A 20,845-nucleotide genomic window follows, 5' to 3' on the forward strand; every position below is an offset into this window, starting at 1 on the left:
ATGACCCATCTGCCCTGAGCATCTGCAATCTTACGGATAGCTTGCCCTAAGAAGGTTTTAGCGAGTATCGCTACCCCACGCGTGTTAGATGTTTGAGTGGTGCAAGAAAGTAAGTTATAACCCCTGATTTTTAATAACTCCTTTTTGTCCCAAGACAAGTGGGTCTCTTGGAGACATACTATATCTGCAGGATTTTGGTAGATTATCTCATTCAGTCGTAGGCGCTTGTCTCTGTCATGAAGCCCCGCAACATTCCAAGTGCGTATGGTTAGTCTCCCCATTAAGACTTGTTCCTTATTTCTCTATATATCTGTACTAACGACATTTGATTTTTCCCCTGATATGCAACAGGTTTTGATGGTGTACTTCCTAGAGTTAATGTGAAAAAAGTTAAAGTAGTAGTAGTGACTACTGTTTTACACCTGGATTTTTTTTTTTATGCTTCTCCCCCCCACCCAACCCCCGTGCCCCAGCCACCCCTACCCCCTCTCAGTTCAAACCCAAAGTAAGGCATACAGACTCCATGAGAGTCTGGGTTGATGAAAATGCAACACAGCAACAGAGCTTAAACAGTAAACCTCTCATTGTAGACTAGAGGAGGATACCGACCTTCAGTCATTACAAAAAAAAAACTATTAAAGACCAATATCGTCCAGACCCCATGGTGACCCCTCCGCCCAGCAAGTGAGAGTCACAACCCGAATCATTACAAATCAAGCATATATACTGAATTTACCAATATGCATCTTTAAGAGCATATAGTCAATTATAGCTAGCTCATTTTAATTCGACCAAGTACTATTTAGCTTTGATCTCTGAGAGAAAAAATGTTGTTTGACCTCCATAAATGACTTGAAGCCGTGCAGGGTTATTTAAGTAGGCTTGTGCTTTTTTTCTTGAAACGGCTTAATTAACATGTGTAGCCTCTACCTGTAGTGTGCAGAAGTCGGGGCGGACAAAATAGAAGATATCTTTACTAGTACTCTGTCGGAGCAGAAAATAGTGTCCGACTGCGCAAATTGTGCAGTTTGCACTGAAGCGGGGGGTCTTGCTTCCCTTTGAGTGTTGTTTGTGTTTTGGCGGGGTCACACTGAGCATTCGTCCCCTCGGTTCTTTCGCCCACATCCCCTAGTGTGATTCCTTTGGGAGCAGCGGCAGACTTTGCAGCATCGCTGGAGGATGCTGTCAGGTGCTTCTTCTCTCACTCCGGAAGCGATCCTGGAGGCCTCCGCCAGAAGTCGATTACGGTAGAGCCGGCAACGTTCTTCTTCCCATCCTTCTTTCGGCCCGAAGCGGCACTCTGCCTCTGTGAGTTATTGGTTGCTACCGCCGTCTCAAGGGGTGTCTTCTCCATTGCTGCGGGCGTCTGTAAGTTTCCAACATCACTCTGGGCTTGGCATTCCGCATTCTGTGAAGGGGGGCTGCATGGCCCACATGCATGTATTTTAAAACATTTGCCCCTCTTTTGTGTTTATAAAGCCCCCGGGGTCTGGGCTACCCAGGGGTTTCCCTACCATGTGCGGGAGCCCGTGCCTTTTTTCAATTTTGCTGCGAATCCACGGATTTAACCACAATTTAATGGCAAAATTGATATGAAAAATGTTTATAACCCACAGCGGTGTCCCTGTGGTATGCCATCACCAGTTGTAGGGAGTCAGGTTAGTGCTACCCTGCCCCTCCTTTGTTTTATTTGTATGTTATTTGTGGGACTCAGCTCAAGCCAAGCTTGGCAGAAAATGTTTTTGCAGCCAATCAAATTTCAACACGGAGACTGTTGGATCTGAGTCCTATATATACAAATTTGTTTTCCAGTTAATATCTCGCAAACTAAACACAAAACAAATCATGAAAAGCACGATCTGCTTACCAATATCTTGCTTCCTGCCAAATTTTGTGTAGACCCGCCCAGCGGTTCGGGCTGCAGTAGTGTTTAAAGGTCCTTCAGAAATTAACATGGTGAAAGCGTGTTTTGGGGCCCCTCTTTTTCTCTGCACACACTACATGAAACACCCCGAATCTTTGCAGACACCATCTGAATTAACGGGCAAAAAAATATCTATCTATCTATCTATCTATCTATCTATCTATCTATCTATCTATCTATCTATCTATCTATCTATCTATCTATCTATCTATCTATCTATATATCCTTCACCAAAACGCCAGAAAATACACACGCACTCCACAGATCTCTTTTTCAACGATGTATTTTGTTCGTAGCTAGGACAGTTTGGTGGATATATATATATATATATATATATATATATATATATATATATATATATATATATATATATATATATATATATATATATATATATATATATATATATATATATGTATGTATGTATGTATATATATATATATATATATATGTATATATATATATATATATATATATATATATATATATATATATATATATATATATGTATGTATATATATATATATATATATATATATATATATATATATATATATATATATATATATATATATATATATATATATATATATATATATATATAGCCTTACCCGCTAAATACTTACTTTTTCGTTCTTTATTCTTAAGGCATGATGCATGGTAAAGACGTTCATTGTAAAGGCATGTGTGGTAAAGACGCGGTATTTGTAATGACTGCATTGTTAAGGCATTCATAGTAATGGCATGCGTGGTTCCGGCATGCAACCACATGCATCTTTGAACAAGGACACTGCAGAATGAAACTGCCACAAACCACACCTCAAATCAGCCTCGAACGAATTGAAAACATATGGGGTTATCGATTGTTCTGTGAAAGATGCCAGTGAACCTGATAAATTCATGTTTAAAGTGACACTGCATTATATGGCTGCATTCTGAACATTGCCTGGGAACACTGCGGTAAAAACATGACTGTTTTTCATCAATACCGTGCCTTGTGGTTATCTCTTAATAAAGAAGGTCTACTCTGGAATGCCTGATGTGCAGTTGATAATGGGAACCGTTTATTTTCCCAGACGCATTTCAGCAGATTTACTGCTAACATTTGTATTCCATTACAATTTGTTACAATAGCTGCACATTATGCTTCTCTAAGCTTCAAGCATGTCAGCCACATTAGATGGACAAGTGCTAAATAGAACAGAATGCTCCTTGTATGGAATATGTTTGAGAAATGTCTGTCTTTTGCTAAGTTAGAATGATAACGCACTTAGATCATGATGCTGCTGAAGGTTGTCTTGGAGCTTCTGAAGCTAAAATACAAGTTTATTAGAGTTTCAATGCACACAGAAAACGTGTTTTTGCCTTCATTCCGGTAGCAGCGCCTTTCATGAAAAGGCGCTGGGGGTTATCTGACACAGTAATTGAACATTTTTAGTTCTCTTCCACATTGTATTGGGCGTTTTATTCTATGCTTTATTTGCCATGAAATTGAAGCATTTAGAATGTTATTAAGTGAATGCCTGCCATAGAGAATGAGAAATGATAGAACATTGAACACTATGCATGCTTATGAGGGGTTTATATATGATACTTTCAGCCTGATTCATCAAGCCGAAATCGGCTCGCAAAGGGCCAGATTCTGAGAATCTGGCCCTTTGCGAGCGCTATTTTTGCATTTGGGATTCATCATCCCAAATGCAAAAATCGGTAATAGCGATTTCGCAAATTTGCGAGAAATTACATTTAAGGAATCTCTATTTGAGATTCCCTAAATGCAATTCATCATCCATTTAAAAATTGCGAATTCGCAATTTCGGACCGCTATTTACCGCAAGGTCAAACCTTGTGGTAAATAGCGAAAATTTAGAAAAATGCTTTTAAAAGCATTTTTCTAAGTTGCATGTTGCACACACTGTGTGCGCAACACCTGTTTCAATTTGCATTTAAGGGGTGCTCCTTTGGACATCCCTGGCACTCTTAAAATCGCTATCTTATTTGCGATTAGCTAATTGCTAGTCGCAAATAAGGAATACTCCCCATTCATTCCTAAGGGCCTTTTGGCCCATAGGAATTAATGGGGAGTTATTCCTTATTTGCGATTAGCAATTTGCTAATCGCAAATAAGGAATGTGTAGGAATCACAATTCTTTTTGCGATTCCTACATGAATCCCGTTTTGCGAGTCTGTAATAGCGATTCCTTATGAATCGCTATTATAGACTCGCAAAACGGGTCTTTGATGAATCAGGCTGTAAGTCAGTGCCCCTGGTGCACATAACAAAAAGCAAAGTTACTTCTCTTTTCTAGTGAACATTATCCATTCATGGCCATGTGAGTTCTAGATGTAACTTCTGTAGTGAGGATATGCTATTGCCTGCAGACATGGCTGTTAGCATAAGTAAACTAACAGCCTGATTCATGTACAATCCGTTTTGCGTGTCCCTAATAGCGAATCATAGCGACTCGCTATTGAGGACACGCAAAACGGCATTCATGTAGGAATTGCTAATAAAATAGCGATTCCTACATGTTCTTTATTTGCGAGTAGCAATTTGCTACTCGCAAATACTCCCCATTCATTCCTATGGGCCAAGAGGCCCATAGGAATGAATGGGGAGTATCCCTTATTTGCGAGTAGCAATTTGCTACTCGCAAATGAGATAGCGACTGAAAGGGTGCCAGGGGTGTCCAAAGGACGCCCTGTAGCACCCCTAAAATGCACATTTGGACAGGTGTTGCGCACACACATGTCCAAAGGACATGTGTGTGTGCAACATGCAACTTAGAAAAATGCTTTTAAAAGCATTTTTCTGAGTTTCTGCTATTTACCGACAGGTCTGACCTCTCGGTAAATAGCGGCCCCAAAAGTGCTAAATCGCAATTTCAGGATGTGTCATGAATAGCATTTGAGGAATCTCTAATAGAGATTCCTTAAATGCTATTCCTCGCATATTTGCGACTTCTTAAATAGCGATTTTTGCATTTGGTATCATGAATACCAAATGCAAAAATCGCACTCGCAAAGGGCCAGATTCTCAGAATCTGGCCCTTTTGCGAGCGCTATTGCCTACATGAATCAGGCTGTATATGCTTAGACACCATCTTACCGCTTTTGCACACAACACTTCATGCTTCTGTTCTCGTAAATAAAACTGCTTGCTTTTCTTCACATGAGAACGGTCTGTTTTTCACAACTCTAGGCTTACACCGCGACCTCAGTCTGCACAGAGTGTTCGAGGTTGAATAACAATGTATGCTGTTAATTCATGTTGATCAGTCCCACTCACTTAGACAAAACACGAACCCGGCTGCAAATAACTGAAACTCGGGTGCCGTTAATATTGCATTGCATGCATGTAGCGGGCACTTGGAGAAAACCTTTCCATCTACAGAGAGCTGTGCTTTTCCTGGGATGTGATTGGAAAGGGGCGACCACTCGGTCCCCCCGAACGTATGGTCGGGTGCCCGATCCCCCCGGGAAACCATTTTAAGCGGGAGGCGTGTCTCGGCTGGTATGCCCGAAGTGGCGTAGCCGGGGTGCGCCTTTTACCGCCCAAGAGGGGTTGTCCTAGACACCTACACCGATGGCCACGCCCAGTAGGCAGTTGGAGGAGGGTCCGCGCCCTCCCGAGGAAGAATAAAAGGAGCAACAATCCAAGGAAGCATCCTCGTGTTCCCGTGCTTGGAAGCTGCACCCCCTCGTTGCACGTGAGCCCGAGACGGAACAAGGAGCCAATTTTGAGAACGTGTAATATTTTGTGTTTCTCTTTCAGTGAGTCCGAAGCTTTGGATCCAGGACCTCGATTCGAATATCCGTGAACGATGCCTGGCAAGAAGCTCGGAAAGAAAGTGGGGACCGAACAAATGCTTCGCATGCTGGTGAAGGACATGGCGAACATGAAGAAGCAGATGGCGGCAATGAATGGCACGGGTAGACCGAAGAAAGTCATCGGACCAGCATTGCCGGGAGTAGTCCCTGCTGGGAGAGGTAAAAGGGCCAGGAATAGGGCGGCAGGAGAGGAGGCCCCGGTGCCCGAGTCCCCTCCAGCGAGCCCGGTCAGTCCGGTGGAGGCCCCAGTTCCGATCCCGAACGCGGGACAGCCGATCCCTGTGGTAGTTACACCCGTTAGCGAGGGGGATATGCCTCCCGAACTGGCCGCCCAGTTGGCGACATGGTTGGGCAAGAACAATGAGAGTGGTGGGGCATCAGGGGACACGGCCGAAGAGGCCAGGTTAATAATGAAGCAGTTGCGGCAATCGAGAGATGCTGCGAAGGCACCTTGTCCTCTTGTTCCCCCGCAGGTTCCCTCGGAAAGACCGGCGGCGAGCGTTGGAATGGCGGCAACAATAGATACAGCTACCGGTTCGGTTAAGCAGCCGTTGCCAATGGCGGGGATGGGATCGTTACCCTCAAGGAGGGAAAGGGTGGTGCAGCATATCCCGATGGATGTGAAAGAAAGGATCTGGGCTGATAAATATGTGAATATGTTTTCTCTGTTGACCGATCACTATGAGATTGAGCACGTTAAAAATCAGAAGGAGTTGTTACATCCGAGTGTATGGCGTGCAAAAATGGCGGGTTTCAGAGTAGATGAAACGATCTCTAATTGGGCCAGGGCCTTTGGAATGTTCACTGCAATCATGGGGGAACGTAGGCCTGAACTGTTGTCGGAATTAACCTGTTATCAAACACGTATTATGGAATTTTATGAATCATACGAAGGCAATCAATGGATGTGTTATGATAACAAATTTCGTAAGGCCAAGGAGCACGACTCATCCCTGACGTGGGATTGTTTCGACTCCATTTCATGGCAGAAACAGGGTATGCCGAGCACGGCGAAGTCGTCTTCTTTTGGCGGGAATGGGACAGAGCCTTCCCGCCATTATTCGGCGGCGCCCTTTCGGGCAGGCGCCAACGGGGATCAGCACACAAAGAATAATGGGAACTCAGGTAAAAAAGGGGTCTGTTGGAGCTTTAACAGAGGCAAATGCACTAGGCCACAAGGGACATGCAAGTTTAGGCATGAGTGTGCGGGGTGCGGACAGGCTTCACACCCCGAGAGTTTGTGCAGAGCCAAGAATGGTGAGACAGGAGGTAGAGGAGGAGCCAAACAGGTCTAACATCGACCGAGGGGCACTGTTACCTACTCCCGTTAACATCATGGCATTGATCCCTTGGCTGAACGAATACCCTGATCATGTCTCCGCTGGGGTGTTGCGAGATGGTTTCTCATATGGTTTCCACATCCCGGCGGGGGATATTCGGGGGGAAGCACAGTGTAAAAATCAACTATCTGTCCAACAAAATACGGCGGTGGTACAGGCAAAGATTGCAAAGGAGGTGACCCGAGGTCGGGTTGCGGGACCGTATGTGAATCCGCCTGTTGTTAATTTTGTTTGTTCACCGTTGGGAGTAGTCCCCAAGAAGGACCCAGGTGAGTTTCGATTAATCCATAATTTGTCGGCTCCTAGGGGTCTTTCGGTGAACGATGCGATTGACCCGGGAGTTTGTTCGGTGCGGTACGCATCCTTTGATGAGGCCGTCGCCATGTTGAATCGCCTGGGGCCCGGGGCGCTGATGGCTAAATCAGATATCGAGTCAGCGTTCCGGTTGCTCCCGGTACACCCACACGATCAGCGTCTCTTAGGTTTTGTGTTTCAAGGACGCTACTATATGGATAAATGTATGCCGATGGGTTGCTCCATCTCTTGTGCGTATTTTGAGAAATTCAGTACTTTTTTGCAGTGGGCGTTCACCAGAGCCACGGGCTTTACGCAGGTTATGCATTACCTTGATGATTTTCTGTTTCTGGGGGCAGCTGGGGACACGGAATGTGCACAGGCTTTGAGGGAATTCTGTAATCTCATGAAACGTTTTGGCGTGCCACTGGCACCGGGCAAGACGGTAGGGCCATCTACTTCACTTGAGTTTCTGGGAATCGAGCTTGATTCTGTAGAGGGGTGCTTCCGTTTGCCCAAGGAGAAGGTAATGAAATTTAAAGCCTCACTTGAAATGTGCCTCGGCCAGAAAAAAGTAACTCTCCATCAGTTGCAACAAGCTGTGGGTCAGCTTAACTTTGCCCTTAGAGTGATACCGATGGCACGCCCCTTTTCCCGCTCTATCGCACAAGCCATGGTGGGCCTCAAGGAAGGGCACCACCGCACACGACTGTCAGCAGAGGTTCGCCAGGATATGTGCATATGGCTGGCATTTCTGGCGGATTTCAACGGTCGCGTTGTGTGGAACAAACCGCCTGCTTCCTCCGAGGAGCTGGGGTTGTGGACCGACTCGGCAGGGAGTGTGGGCTTTGGCGCCATCTTTGGTAATCAATGGTCGGCACGAACGTGGCCGGCGTGGTGGCACGATAGTAGGCTCACAGGTAACATTGGGTTTCTGGAGCTGTTCCCCATTCTGGTGGCATTGAAAACATGGCCAGAAGGGTTTCGTGGTCGCACTGTGGTGTTCTGGTCGGATAATATGACCGTTGTTGAATGTATCAATAACCAGGCAGCACGCTGCAAATGGATTTTGAGATTGCTGAAGGAAATTGTCCTGCTATGTATGAAACTAAACGTCCACTTTAGGGCAAGACACGTGCCTGGGGTACTGAACCAGGTGGCTGATGCGCTCTCTCGTTCCCACATGCAGGCCTTCCGGGGTTTTCTGCCCTCAGCGGACTTGGTGGCGGCACCATTTCCCGAAGCTCTCTGGTCTCTCGGTGCCCCGGATTACAAAACCTCGTGGGAGAGAGTCTAGCACCCAGGACAAGGAAGGCATATGAAGGGGCGTTCCGTTCCTATTGGGAATTTTTGAGTTCAGCTAGGGGGGAGCATTGGGGGCAGGAGGAGTATGTCCTGAAATTTCTGGTATCACTACATCAGGCAGGCCGATCACTGGCAACAGCCAATAGGCACAGGGCCGCCATTGCCTTCATGGCGCAGGCTCATGGCATCCAGGACCCCACATCGTCCTTTCTCGTAAGGAAGGCTCTGCGTGGGTGGCAACGCCTTGAGGGTCGTAGAGTGGATGAGAGGCACCCGATAGGTCTAGAAAGGTTGTCCCTGTTAATGTCCGTACTCCCTGCGACATGTTCATCTCAATCAGAGACAGTGCTGATCCGGGCCGCTTTTGCATTAGCATTCCATGGGGCTATGCGGGTAAGCGAACTGGTAGCAAGGAATAAGCAGGATACGGGGGGAGGTCTGTGTCGAGAACACATTCAGATAAGGGGTGACACAATGATAGTCACAATGGCCAGGTCCAAGACCGACCAGGGAGCCATCGGGGACAGTGTGGTAATCCAGCAGATCCCGGGGTCTCCCATGTGCCCGGTAAAATGCGTGAAGGAGTATTTAGCGCAGAGGGCGGCATCATGGGGGGGGAGCTTGCTGAGGCACACCGACGCCACCCCACTGACTAGATTTCAGTTTCAGCGGGTGTTAACAATGACAATCGCGGCAGCGGGCTTGGACCCGAGCGATTTTGGGACCCATTCCTTCCGGATAGGGGCTGCTACAGAGGCGACAGCCAGGGGTCTGAGTGTTGAAAAGGTGAAACAGTTGGGGCGTTGGTCCTCAAATTGTTATAAAAGGTATGTGCGATTGCACATGTTGTGAAGCTAATGTCATGCACTCACGCTTCTTGTCTTCTGTTTGGTTTTCAGTTTCGCGAGCAGGCTTTGCGGGGCGGACTGTGCAGTTGACCCGACACCTGGGGACCAGCGGTCAAAGATCACCGGCTGAGGGAAGAGTGGTGTGGGTCGTTGGCCACTCATACGTGAGGCGCGCCGCGGACGTATTCAAAGCAGGTGACATGATTCACGTGGCTGGGGAATACGGGTACAGGGTGACCTTCCACGGAAGGGGCGGGCTCTGTATTGACCAGTTTCACGGTTTTATGGAGGGACTGTTAGTGCGGACAAGGTCACCGCCGTCTATAATCATAGTGCATCTTGGGGGCAATGATTTGGTGACCATTGGTCGACGAGTACTGCTCGAGTTAATCTTATCCTCAGTAAGTTGGTTGTCGAGAAGGGTTCCGGGGTGCACGATTGCATGGTCACACATGATTCCTCGGAAGGTGTGCTCTCTGTGTCAGCATTGAATCAATCAGTAAAGAAGGTTAATAACAAACTGGGTAGGTTGTTTCGTACAAGAAATTTGCATTGTGTTCCACATGGATGTATCAGGGGGGACCATATGTATCTGGAAGACGGGGTCCACTTGTCCCGGGAGGGAAATGTCTAACTCATAGGTGACTTCTTAGCTTGGTTAATAAGTTTGTGTAGCCATGACCTTTAGTAGGAGTTTTGTGGGGGGTCCGGATAGCCGGTCAACTATCCGGCCTGTGGCGGTAAGGTCATAATCGGTGAGCAGTAATTGGAAGATCCCTAGAGGTGGGGCGCCACCCATTATGGATGGGAGCGCCCGGGGGGAGGCGGCCATTGGCCCCTCACACGGGGAGGCGGTACCCTCTAAGGATGGGGCCGCCAAAAGGGAAGGCGGTCAAGGCCCCTCCCTGGGGAGGAGGGGCTACGGGCCCCTCCTGGGAATTTCCTGGGGCCAGGACATCCGCAACGGCGGATGTGGTAAGCAGTGTGGGGTGGGAGGGGGGTCTACGCTACCTTCTAGACACCTCACACGAGTCCTCGGACGACCACCAAGATGGCGTCGAGTAAATATGGGGCCCCCGTTAAGACAAGGGAAATTGGAAGTTGGCACAGAGGTACAGTCCTCTGTGCGCCCGCCCCTCACAAGTAAGGGGGGGAGATCTGGTATTAGGGATCTGACACCGGTTACGACCTTGCCGTTGGCCCGTAATGTTAGGATGTACAATTTGAATTTTGAGAAATGCATTTACAGGATGTTTTAGAATCGGCTAGGAGAACCTTTGTATTAGAGATATGTTAAGGTTAGCCAATAAACATCGTAATGTGTAAATGAAATTGTACATGATATGAAACTGTTATTTTGATGTTTTAATTTTGTTTCATATTTTTAATAAATACGGCCGGGAGGGTAACTCCCTCCCACCTTCCAAAAGCTCAAGAATTGTTTCCGTCTTCCCATTCTTGGGGATCGTGTTGGGAGGGGGTGATGGGTATCCCGGCCATATGGAAAGGGGCGACCACTCGGTCCCCCCGAACGTATGGTCGGGTGCCCCGATCCCCCCGGGAAACCATTTTGGGCGGGAGGCGTGTCTCGGCTGGTATGCCCGAAGTGGCGTAGCCGGGGCGCGCCTTTTCCCGCCCAAGAGGGGTTGTCCTAGACACCTACACCGATGGCCACGCCCAGTAGGCGGTTGGAGGAGGGTCCGCGCCCTCCCGAGGAAGAATAAAAGGAGCAACAATCCAAGGAAGCATCCTCTTGTTCCCGTGCTTGGAAGCTGCACCCCCTCGTTGCACGTGAGCCCGAGACGGAACAAGGAGCCAATTTTGACCCACCCACCAGCCCCTGATGACAGCGATTTGTATTGCAATAAAGTGGTTTAACGAGGATTTTATCTCTTTTCAGGTTGTTTCAAATAAAGTTTGGATTGTTTTTAATATGACAATAAAATGGTTACTGTTTTTAGGCGAAGTATTGCAGCTGAATTGAAAGAGCAGCGATTGCATAGTTTGAAGTTATGTTAAAATGTCCATTATAACTGTTTATTCCGCCTCATTAGGTTAAAAAACTGTCGTATTTATTTTTGGTCGGGCGGTAAGGTCATGATCGGTGAGCAGTAATTGGAAGATCCCTAGAGGTGGGGCGCCACCCATTATGGATGGGAGCGCCCGGGGGGAGGCGGCCATTGGCCCCTCACACGGGGAGGCGGTACCCTCTAAGGATGGGGCCGCCGAAAGGGAAGGCGGTCAAGGCCCCTCCCTGGGGAGGAGGGGCTACGGGCCCCTCCTGGGAATTTCCCGGGGCCAGGACATCCGCGACGGCGGATGTGGTAAGCAGTGTGGGGTGGGAGGGGGGTCTACGCTACCTTCTAGACACCTCACACGAGTCCTCGGACGACCACCAAGATGGCGTTGAGTAAATATGGGGCCCCCGTTAAGACAAGGGAAATTGGAAGTTGGCACAGAGGTACAGTCCTCTGTGCGCCCGCCCCTCACAAGTAAGGGGGGAGATCTGGTATTAGGGATCTGACACCGGTTACGACCTTGCCGTTGGCCCGTAATGTTAGGATGTACAATTTGAATTTTGAGAAATGCATTTACAGGATGTTTTAGAATCGGCTAGGAGAACCTTTGTATTAGAGATATGTTAAGGTTAGCCAATAAACATCGTAATGTGTAAATGAAATTGTACATGATATGAAACTGTTATTTTGATGTTTTAATTTTGTTTCATATTTTTAATAAATACGGCCGGGAGGGTAACTCCCTCCCGCCTTCCAAAAGCTCAAGAATTGTTTCCGTCTTCCCATTCTTGGGGATCGTGTTGGGAGGGGGTGATGGGTATCCCGGCCATATCACTTCATCTGATCTTAGAGGTATGGGGTTCCCCTTTTAAACTTAGGGATCCTCTATTATTATAAAGCTAGCTCCTAGCCTAGGGAGGGTGGTACACAGTGCTATAGTCCTGGTTCCACTATCATTATAATATGAGTTCTCCCTTTGTGTTTTCTGGAATTGTAACAATGCTGATTGAATTATTTGTATGCATCTGTTTACTAGTATTGGCTAAAGTACTGCATCTTGGAGCACGTAGATAAAATAAACATTTGAAACTATATTGTGTATCTGATTACTCACGTGTTGGACAAGTATGAGAATAAAAATGAAAGAGTGTTCTTGATTCCAACTATTCCTGAGAGTTCACTAAGTAGCTTGTTCTGGGTTGTCTAATCATTGGTAGCTTCGCTGTAGCACGGAGAACAAATGAGACACTGATGCTAGTCAGATTGGGGTTCTGGGCACTGAGGTGGGTATTTGGTACACCACAATACACCGAGGTCATGGTTTCCTGCTCATAGTTCTGTGCATGAGCAGAATCCCTGCAACACTTCCACTGCTAGGAAGACTCACCATTTGAAGTATACCTCTCATCCTGAGGAGGTGAAATGTGAAATTATAGAGCAATACAGAACACAGTCCTCTTGGTGTTAGTACTAAAGGATTCCCTGCTTCCCAAATTCCATTTAGCAATTTGAAGACTATAGGGTTGTCAATGGCAATTTGCCACAAGCTGCACCAAAGTATTCTGGATATGTCACCATTAGGCTATGTGTTGTATGTAGTTTTTAAACCTTAACTTGACATATTTTCAAGAAAGCGACCCATTAAATATTCTTGGTAATTTCGGGTGATCTAGTTATTATTAGCTAGTGATCCTTCTGGTTGCTGCATTTATAGAACTCCACAGAGCAGAAGCTTCTTTGTAGGGAATGTTTGTAGAATGACCTCATTTATAGAGAATCAGGACTTGCACAATGTCTTTAAGTTGTGATGAGAGGTATTGTCTTCTTCAATAATATCACAAATAAGGGGGTGTCGTGTAGCCAAGCTAAGGAAGATTGTGGAGGCCTGAAATGTGAGCTCAACTCCACCGACCAAGCTCTTCACTCATCCTGCCACAACTCTCCCTTGCACCATGGTATGGTCCTCCTTAACACTGCCGCATTCCTGGGAGAAATCATTTTTACCAGCTGGAGATCTGTAGCTGGAGTTTTTCATGGCAAGATGGCAAGGCCTAAGTTGGTGGCTTCTGGGGCCTATGAGGATGACTGACAAGGCGTGCATGGGATGAGCGCCTTCCCCCGGAACAAAGCCAAGTGACTGCTTGCACCTGCTGTCGCTGCTGCTCCACATCGTTGGCATTTCCCCCTCAGCTCCGCATACAGTGAATGCAGGAGGATGGTGCTGAAGGACACCAGGGCTAGTGAGGAACTGGCCGCAATGCAATTCAGCATTGCCCATTGGGTGGACCTGCACTGAGGAGCCCAAACAAAGTTATTGATCATTCTGATTCTACACTCACGGGGAAAACTTGAGAAACCTGCTGTAGTGCAGTATGTTGGAAGTGAAAGTAAGACTGGGTGTTGGGGGTGCCTGCTGAGACTGCTGCCATGTATTAACATAAGTGAAGGCACCTTTGGGATTGAGACACAAGTTAGTGAGTTCGCCACAAATCCCCATCACTGTTAAACATTGTGGCCATAATTGCCCATAAAGCGGAGTCAAATGACAGAAGAGGCTGGGGGTGGTCGTTGACGCAGATCCTCTGCCCCGGCCTTGCGGCCGGGGCAGAAAACGAGTAACATGCAGGCGGTGTCTGTCAGACACCGCCTGCAATATTACAATGGGCTTTTTTTAATGCCTTTCCGTGGCGGCAATACCGCCACGAAAAGGCATGCAGTGTTCACTCTGGGGACCCCCTGTGGGCCCCCAGAGTGAAGGCCAAAGGGGGGTGGCACACAGGGGGGTACCTGTGGTACCCCCCTGCCTTTGCATAATCAAAGAGGCAGGCACCGCGCGGTGCCTGCCGCTTCGATTGTGCAAAGGCATGCTTTTGTTTTTAACATTGTGGCGGGCAGAGCAGTGAGCACCGCCCGCCACAATGTTAAATTGAGGAATGCGCCCGCCAGTGTGGCGGGCGCATCCTAATGGCAATGTCGGGTCCCCCGCCCTTTAGGCGGGCGGTCCCGAGTTCCGCTAGGCCCGCCCGCCATCCTAATGTGCCCCTAAGTGTTTTGGCCAAAATCACAGGATATTAAGCGCCGTTGCCGAGTCTCGAGCCCAGTTCCCCAGATTTGAGGTTGACCGCCCTAGCCAATAGGCCAACTCCTCTTTCCTAGAAAATATATATAAATACAAGATAAATCTTAATACCCGAAGAATTTAACATTTTTGGGAGTCTACAACTTTTTCAACATCCACCCTTGCTAGCATGCACACGTTGTGAATGCTACAGTTCTCTGATGCTGGTGTAATTGCCACTTTTGAGAGTTCACATATGAACGCAAAACTGCAGCATTCATGATTTCTTGAAACAGGGTGGGAATTTTACACTCATAAATGTGTGTCTGTTTTTTGTAAACTATGCAATTCTTATCTCTAGAAAGGATCAATTGTCGAATTTGGGCACATAATGTAACTACACACTTTACCTCATGGGCTATTGAAATGCACCAGGATGAAACATAAACCAAAGCCACAGAAATAAGATGTTGATTAAAAATATAATATTTCAAAATGTAACTAGAAGACCAAACATAATTCTTTCCATTAGAAAAAAGGAATAGTCTTACTGTTAGTCCCACCATCTGTATTCACTAGAGATGTGATTATATCCTAATTACTAAAAATGTACCAAGTAAAATTCCTGATATTTAATTTCAGATTCCTCATCAATAACCTGTGATTGTGCATTTGTAGAAGAAACTATAGAGGTGTTCTCTTAGTTAATATTTTTAAATAGAGGTTAGGAGTACTTAAATGCAAGATACAAAATGCAATGGGAGAGAGTAATGTGGCGACAGCTAAACGATTCAGCGCTTAAGATAGTTTAGATAGGAAGATGACATGGAGATTGAAAACTGATTGAGAAAGCAATTGCTTTGCAAATGTCAAATAGGGACAAGCACACAATTCAATGAAAACAGTAAAAGAAGCCTGAAATATCAATAAGGAGTATTTAAAATATTATTAAACAATAAATAACAGCATTGCATTTCAAATCTTCACTCCACTTAAGTCTTAGGCACACAAAAGTGGTGCAGATCTCAAATACTTGTGTTAAAATGACTAACTGTACTTCTGTGAAATGTGTACTGGAAAACGCTGTGAACACTTGCCAGGCCTAGTATAATGTTTAATGTGGACTTGAATTATATACTAGCGCTTGCACGGGCATGGAAACCTGTGTTTTCTCCTGAATGGTGGAACCTTTTTTTAATCTCCCACGGAAGCAAACACAAAGTCCTCCTTGCTGAAATTCTCCTGTTGGCTGGGAGCAAACTTTTGATTTGCTTGCATGACTGCACTGATGCAGGCAAGGAAACAGATCAAACTATTGCTCTCTTCGGAGGGAGGAGCATTAGTAGCTGCTCCAGCCAGGCGGGAACAATGCTGGCCCCTGCTACACGCGAGGGGCTGGTTGGGGCCTTGGGGACCTTGGGGCTTTATGTAACATAGGTCCTGGGGATGGCGTTCTCGGGGTGAATACACGTGGGCCGGAGGGCTGCATAACCTCCCGCCCCTTTATTTTAACTAGAGGATTGGATCCCCAGGGCCTAACAAGGCTTGGCATGAGGGATCAAGAGCCCTCCTTTCCTTTAATTAAAAAAGGGCCCTTGGGGATGGGGTCCTCAGGGCCTGATAAGGCCTGGGGAGGGGGGCCACATGTCACCCTCCACTCTAATTAAAAAAAGCTGCGCTGGGTGATGGGTCACCAGGGTCTAACAAGGCTTGGGGAGGAGGATCAGGCATCCCACATAATAAAATAAGACCCTGGGGGACAGGGTCCTCAGGGCAAGGCCCTGTGGCTAACCCTCTACTGTGCATGGCTGAAGGGCATGGGCAGTGTGGGGTTGGCTGCCTTTGGGGGGTTGGACAGAGGCCCGACCCTGTGGCCAAACCCCTGCCATGTATAACTGAAGGCCCTGCATAGTGCAGGGTTGGTTTTCTTTCGGAGGATTGGCCTTAGGACCTAGTAACAGGCCAGGGGTTGTGATCATCTTCCCCTGCGCAATGCTGAAGGCTCTGCACAGCGTGAGGTTGGCTACATGTGGGGGTTGGATTTATGTATGGCAATTAAATATTACATTAAATGTAAAAACCTACAAATTCACTGAAATAAAAAAGGTTAAAGTAACGTTATAGTTACATGAAATGTTCAGTAACAATGTAACATATTAAACTCTAAAAAACACAGAAATTTACCAGTCATATTTATTATCATCTCAAGTAACTATAGCCCATACCCTAAGTTAACAAACACTCACACCCTCACAATGCACTGAAATTTACCCCACCTATTACATCATTCATGACATCTTCTGTTACATCTTTGATAATATCACTGCAACAATTGCAGTTTAAAATGTTATGTTGATACTGAACATTTCACCTAATAATAATGTTACTTTAACCCCCATTAGGTAGTTATAGTTAGGATCTAGTTTTCATAGAAGTCACGATTTTGTTTTGCTAATAACTTTAGGGCCATTTGATGAATCTTCATGACAATTTCAAAACTAGTTTGCCATTCACTTCAGCTGCTGTCTGGAATTTTTTGGAGTGATTTGTCAAGTGACGGACGAGAAAAAGGGGGGTCCCAAAAAACGTTTTCCCCATGCAAATTCTGGTAGAGATTTTAGACACGGCTATAGCTGTAACTCCTGAACAGAATCACACCACTTTGGGAAGACAGCTAGATCTTGGCCCAGACAAGTGCTTTTTCTAATTTAGTGTAAATCTGTTTAGTAGTTTTGGAGTGACTAAAGAAGAAGTGTTAGAGACATGGATTCACAGAGACCAGCAATTCTGCAATTGACTGCCACCATTTCAAGCAGGAAGTGGTGGCAGCCATCTTGGAACTCAGACTTGGCCGAAGTCCCAAGAAACAAAAACACAAGGGGGAACGGTAGGAATACAATGTCCCCTGGCCTGGTGGTAGTGTCCCAGAGAGACCATGCCAGGGACCAAAAATAGTTTTTTAAACTTTTTCCATGAATTCGCAGAGGATCCTTGGCAAAAAAAGCTGTGCTTGTTTTCTTTTTGCCTATGGCACCCCTCCTCAGTAAGATTTTGCCACAGGGACCCCATTCCCTGGAACCTGGCCGATATTGATATGGGGAGGGGCCCGCATGGGCCCACTATGAACCAGTTTTGGCCATGTGAAACCCCATTCGCTGGGACCTGGCCTTAATAGAAATTGGGAGGGGCAAGCAGTCCCCCTCTCGGCTTGATGTTGGCCCAAGAGACCCCATCCCCTGCCAAAGTTAGAAAATGGGTAGTGGGCACGCAGCCCCCTTCCTCAGGCCGATTTTGTCCCATGGAGACCCCATTTCCAGGGCCCAGCCAGATTAGTAATGTGTATGGGGCCTCGCAACCCCACTCTCCAGGCCAATTTTGGAGCAGGGCAACCCATCCCCTGGGGCCCAGTCACAATTTGAAAAGGGTATATATGTATATATCCCGATAGTCCAACGGGAAAACAACCGTTACAAGACAAACCCTCTCTTTTCTCTTTTTCGTGTGTAAATAAAATCAAAATATTATGCAAAATTGTTCTTGGCTGGGATGCTTCATCGGAATAATTGATCTGAATGTACAGAATGTGTAAATATCCAACGCATTATGAAAGATAGACAAGATTATTCAAAATGCGTGCAACGTGTTTGTGAAGTCAATGTTAGTGTTTTTCTATTTTCTTGTTTTAACCAATTGCTCTGTATCAATGCATGTTGATTCTCACTCTCTTAACCCCCTAGAGATTCTCATTCCCAAATGTGACTAAACTGCCAATTATGCTCAGCGAACATTTCACCCCAAGCGGAAAGGCATTCAGCCAATTCTACTAGTCTCTTCAGAATTGTTGCCACTAATCCTTCACTCTTTGGACGACACAAAAGTTCTGCTCCCTGCAGGATAGCATTGCATGGGAAAAGCAACCTACTTGTTGGTTTCATCACTTCTGATCTGGCACTTCTACCAACAAAGCATTGAATATTTTGAAAATGCTGAGCCTACTTAAATATCTTGGCCAAGGAAGGCATTGTTGGTATAAATCAGCATTAGAATGTATTTGAACACAGAACAATGGTAATATGCTGAAAATCAGTGTTTGTATTAAATATTTTGGAAATTCTAAACACACTTCAATATCTTGGCCAATGAAGGCTCTGTTGTTATGGATCGGCTTTAGGGTGTAATTGAACACACCACAAAGGTAGAATGTTGAAAAGCGGTGCTTGTACCCTGAAGTATGAACATCTATACACACTGAAAAGCTGAACGCCAGAGTTGGACTATTCAAGTTTTTACAGTGTGAGACCATCTTGGTGACATGCAGCAAGATGATGTTGGTGATTAATCTCAGTAGCTCCCTAGACATAACTTCTAGTGACATTGACCTAATTGATTAGCTGAGGGACACCAATCCCACCATGTGGGTGTCATCAGGAAACAAGGAAAGACATCAAAGTGAGAAATTTAAAAAATGGACCAGAGAAAGGAAGGGGTGGGAATCCAATTGACATGAGGAAGGAAAGCCAGTAAGAAACTTAAGGCAGCAAAGATGAGGGGAATGAATTGAAATGGGGGAGAAATATAAAGGAAGGAGAAGGCAAATGGATGTTAAAAAATGACACTAGGAAAGGAAGACAGAAGAAGGAAGAGCAGTAAGGGCATGAAAAAGAATGAAGAAACTAAGAATTTATGGGAAAGACTGCATACAGAAAATAAAGAGTTAACTGAAGATTAGAGAAAAAAGGATGTAATGTAATTGCTCAGTTTCCTAAATTGCCTACTTTTTATTCTAACTTGTAATCTTCACATCTGAATGAGACGATTCTGTTCTTGAGAATAACATTTTGAACGTCAATCACGATTTTCTGTTTTGCACACAGATGTGTGAGTGGAAATTTCCCAATCTTGATTCATAAACCATAGATCGTAAATCAGGAGAATCAAGCTCGGGAATCAGGAGAATCATAGATCCTGATTCACAGAATCAAGATCGGGAATGAGGAGAATCATAGATCCTGATTCAGGAGAATCATAGATCCTGATTCATAGAATCAAGATTGGGGAATAAGGAGAATCATAGATCCTGATTCATAGAATCAAGATTGGGGAATAAGGAGAATCATAGATCCTGAATCAGGAGAATCATAGATCCTGATTCATAGAATCAGCATAAGTGGATATTTCACTTGTAGATCGGACTTATAAATCAGAACAGGCTGCCACTACAGTTATAAAGTAATAATGTAGTTTCAGGGACTGAAAGTGAGCATTTTAAAGTAGTTGAGATGGCAACAACCTACAACAAATAGGTTTTGGGAATTTGCAAAGAGTTTGCTGGCTGTTAGCTATTACTGTAATGCACACACCATAACCTTTCTCTGGTGCATAGTTGAAGGAAGTTCTATTTGGAGTTAGGAAAGAAAGAATACACAGATTCTATTTTCAAATCGGACCATATTCATTTCTGTTACAAGGATTGTACACTATCCTATACCACTTAAATTACAGTAATAGCAAACATACCATTTAATTCCTTTTACATTTCATCAACAGTAAAATGTAAACCCTCTACCTCATTTACATTGAGCAATATTTATATTTTCAGATTTTTCAGACATTCAGATTGTTACAGCAAAGCACAGTTTACCTTGTGTCTGTTTGTTTGCCATCTCCGGACTGTGTTGACCTGACACGGCTGCACCACTTGCAACTGCAATTCCATCTGTCTTCGGATGCTTTGTAGTGTCAAGGCATTTGCTTTCTATACTTTGTTCATGCAGACCGTCATCTTCCTCTGTGTGAGAAAATAAGCAGCCGCCTTTTACCAAACCTTTCAGTTTACAATTATTCTTACACACACAAATAGCAAATTTACATATAGCAGATATTTACAGGAGAGTGCCCATCATTCGTAAAGTAAACCAGGTCCTAACTGGTGATGATTGTTGAAGTGTGCACAATCTGTACAGTAAATGATGAAAGTCTTCTATGTAAGTCTCTTAAGTGCTTCATGAAACATTATTTTGTGACATCAGCTGATGTCTGAGGAATGATCCTTTGTGTCACTGCTTAAACCAGTACATGCAAGAAGATATTAGACCTACCAATGCTCCATTGGATGGGAAAATGTCTGCTGGAAAAGAACATTATTTACTTAAACGCAGCGGTGGTCCGTGCAGGCAAGCGTGGTAGGGTGGGAGGGGGGAGTTGACAGACGACGGAATAGGGAAAAT

At 45.5% G+C, this 20,845-nt stretch overlaps 1 long non-coding RNA gene across 1 annotated transcript in view; it reads right to left on the reverse strand.

The window, feature by feature from the left end:
* LOC147683946 (uncharacterized) overlaps positions 1–20,403 on the reverse strand; it is a 37,560-nt gene extending 17,157 nt beyond the window's left edge. Inside the window, exon 1 of the long non-coding RNA XR_015301072.1 lies at positions 20,260–20,403. This is a non-coding gene — a long non-coding RNA (uncharacterized LOC147683946). The remainder of the gene's footprint in view (positions 1–20,259) is intronic.
* Positions 20,404–20,845: the final 442 nt, after the last annotated feature.

Source organism: Lissotriton vulgaris, chromosome 11 (assembly GCF_964263255.1).
Source record: "Lissotriton vulgaris chromosome 11, aLisVul1.2, whole genome shotgun sequence".
In the NCBI taxonomy this organism is placed as follows: Eukaryota; Metazoa; Chordata; class Amphibia; order Caudata; family Salamandridae; genus Lissotriton; species Lissotriton vulgaris.